Source organism: Pinus tabuliformis, chromosome 4_2, assembly GCF_031772625.1.
Source record: "Pinus tabuliformis cultivar Carrire ecotype Pingquan chromosome 4_2, CPIR1, whole genome shotgun sequence".
NCBI lineage: Eukaryota > Viridiplantae > Streptophyta > Pinopsida > Pinales > Pinaceae > Pinus > Pinus tabuliformis.
Genome location: NC_142304.1, coordinates 674,999,261 through 675,002,897, shown reverse-complemented (window position 1 = coordinate 675,002,897; position 3,637 = coordinate 674,999,261). Strand labels below are relative to the sequence as shown.

At 42.9% G+C, this 3,637-nt stretch overlaps 1 pseudogene; it reads right to left on the bottom strand.

Moving 5' to 3' along the window:
• Positions 1-203: 203 nt before the first annotated feature.
• On the bottom strand, positions 204-3,260 carry LOC149171233 (kinesin-like protein KIN-14L pseudogene; annotated as a pseudogene).
• Between the last annotated feature and the right edge of the window lie 377 nt (positions 3,261-3,637).

Sequence of the window (3,637 nt, the reverse complement as noted above, 5' to 3'; positions counted from 1 at the left end):
TTTACAATTGAGTTCTTCAACATTATTGATCCCTTAGGTCATTATGGACTTACTATAATGTCCGTTCCAAGTTCCGGGCCAGTATCTAAATAAACTATTAATGACGTTTTCAAACAAACTTTAGCCGTCAAAAATACGTTCGGCCCCGTTCCAAAGACTTCATGCCGACGGTAATTTAAAAAATTTCAACCCTGGTGCAGAGTTTATCTCTTTTTGAAGGTTATTACATCAGGTTTTCCCACCTTCATCGCCTGCTGATCAGGTGGTGTCTTGCAAGTTCGCCCTGCATGCCCGTTTGGAGAAGCTGTTATCTTCGATCCCACGGGTGCTTTTCCCTCATGTGAATTTCGCCTAGGGTGACCACTTCCTGAATTGTTGACCACTGTAAGTGGCTGCTGCCTTTTTGAGACGGGTTGGCTCTGTCCACCACTAGATAATCTTCGCTCACCGCTACAGACAGGGGGTGATAATTCAACTTGAATTGTAGATCTTTTTTCACCATTGATTAGTTTTCCAAACGACTGTAGCGACTTTTTAATTTGAGAAGTCTTTTTCGATGCGAATGGAGCCCCAGTATCAGTTCTTGTATTTGTTTCACCGTCTGTAACACCACTTTGTAGCCCTGATAAATTTCTACGGTCATTTCCCAGACTGCTCCGACGGTTGCCATTTTGTTTGCCTATCGGCGTCTCATTACGCTTGGTTCTCTCCCCTGAATCTACCAACTTGTCATCTTGGGTACCCATCCCAAAATTATAAATACCATATTGTACCTCAACTTTGCTTATTCCAGGCGCTTCAAGGCTCCATCTACGACTTCGCACTGGCGTTTGGAGTTTGTGTTTGTCAATAAGTAGAGATTCTCTCACATTCTGTAACTGTGCTACTTCTGCTTCTTTCCTCGCCAACGCCTTCTTCAAACTGTCTACCTGCTCTCTAAGCTCACGAACTTCTCCAGTTTCTTTATTCAAACGTGCAACACCAAGTTCAACAGAGGACACCCGTTCAGCGAATTTAAGGGTGCTTATTGTCTCTCCATATGAATCCGGTTCAGGACTTACGTGCACAAACATCAGAGTCTTTGCCTTGCCCCCTAATGAATCCTGAAGCAATTGAGTCAATTTGCTATTTCGATATGGCACATGCGACTTCCTCTGTGCCAATGCTGCAATAACGTCTCCGAGAGATGAAAGGGACTTGTTTATGTATTGTGCCTCCTTCAAACGATCTCCAGTTACTTCAGATTTATCTACCCTCTCACTTCCAGCAAGATCTACCAAATTAAGGCAGCTATGAAGGTTACACCCAGAAACACGATCTGTACCTTGCACATGCACAGTCAACACACTGTGAGAACGACTGCTGCGGTCATTTAGTGCAGTGTAGCTAACAGCGCGATTCTTTTGGCCAAAATTCATCAAGTCCAAAACATCAGAAGTTGCTTTAACAGGCATAAGTATAGCATCATGTACATTAAATCCCTTATGACCATTATTTCGAATATCTAATTTCTTGCTTGAGGTCAGTGCTCCGAGAAGATCCCTCACTTGTTCGTTGTATACCTCTATCATTTGGACGGAGACTTCATACACCATTAAATCTTTCCTCTTTTGAGACAACTCGAAGAGGTCACTGAGTGCTCTATAGTTGACTCCCATCTCCTTTTCAGAAGCACCTGTTGGACCGCTCATGGTGTGGGTTTTCCCAGATCCTGTTTGACCATATGCAAAAATGCAGACATTGTAACCATCCATTACAGATCGGATCAATGGCTGTGTATCCGTGTAAATTTCCTCTTGTGTAGAAGATGGCCCAAAAACCTTATTAAAATTGAATATCCTCTGTACATCTTTGCCCATTTTGGATGTATTGACCAGGAGGGATCCATCCTCTCCAATCAATTCCACTGCACTGTGGGCTTCAGATTGACCTCCAAAATGGGGTCGGATTCTGCAGTATACCCTTATGCTTCCTTTGAGTTCTTGAAGTCTATTATAAAGTATCTTGTTTTCTTCCAGAACTCTGTGATATCCACTAGCAGCATTAGAAATTCCTGCGACCTGGTTATCAAGCAACTCAAAATGCTTTCGCCACTCTGCCTGAAATCCTTGTACATCTTCCCGTGCTCTGAGTAATAAGTCTCTTATGTCCTTGACTTCTTTTCTGTGTGCTTCCAAACGCATCTGATGTTCCTGACTTATATGTAAAGGTTTTGGATCCTGACTTTGAAAAGGTGAACAGTCACCATTTTTCTGGTGTGGAGAATCCAAAAGGATTTGATTGTCTTGATCCTGGCTTTTCTGAATCAGGGGAAATTTGTATTGTTTATTTTCTGCAAAAATTGCAATGACAAGATTTATGAATGCTTGCATCGAGCCCGGTGCAGCAGTTTGTATGGCTTCAACAAGGTTCTGATCAACATTTTCCTTGTCATTTGTCATTTCTACAGCAAACCGCTTTAACCAAGCTCCCATTGTGTCTTTAGATTGAAGGATGTCACCGAGTCGTTTTTCTCCGTCATCCATGTTTATAATTGATAGGTCTGGCAGAGTTTCAGTGTCCCTTACAGGCACACAAGGAGTTGAGCGTTGAAGGAAATTTCCTGTGCTCCGTGGAATCACGGGGGACCTCAAAGGGCCTGCATATTTCCAAGAGCCGTTTCCTCCACACTGTTTCCATTCATAATAAGATTTCAGCGCCAATATACAGTCAACAATCTTTGTCGTAGAACCCGGCCGCAAGCTTTCCTGCTCTAAATGAGTAGCTTCAAAAGTAGGTAACTTCATCTCTTCAGCAGCTACGAGAAAATTCCTAACATTCTCAAAATATTGATAAGCAGATAAAGGCCGTCCTTCAGGAGGAAGTGATGAAACATGATTTGCAACGACTTTAGACACTGCGCCTGGCTGAACCTTGTTGATAAGATTACATAATATGATCCCATTTCTCAAGCAAAGACGAAACTCCTCCTCAGATGGCTCGCATGGAATATCTAGAGAACCAACCATGCTCTTTATCCATGCTGTAGCTTGAAACCTCCTATTAACAGCTTCCTCTGCTTTCAGTGAAGCCAAACGACCTTGCGATCCACTACTTTCTGCGCTAGAAACCTGTAAATCCGTGGCACTCCTGAACATATCGTCGGAAAATGCCTCGTGCCTTCTCTGACAAAACGAACTTCTGGGAGGAGGATAGGGAGAAGTGCTGGAAACCAATGGGGGAGGGACCCTGCTGGGAGTAGAATCTGGTTCCAGAGACATTTTTTCCTCTTATTCGACAAATCTCAATAGAAAACTGAAAAACCGCAACTGGAGAGGCTTGGCCCTGAATGCGAACTCAATCAATGCGATTCAGCAAGTGGGTATGTACCATTTACTACATATACAGCAACTGATCAATCAATCCAATTCAACAAGGCCTTGAACTCTCTTTCTCGAGAATAAATTTCAAAATACTCGATGCTTTCGGTACCTTATTTTCATTCTCGAAGAGGACTGTTTTCGAAATGGGTGCGAGCCGAGAATGGGTGCGAAAGGAGAGCTTATATGAGAATTTTAATGGGGATTTCCTTAGTATTAGTATAGAAGACTGAACAAGTCCAATCCCAACGGTCAAGTCGAATGTTGAGCTCTCAAAC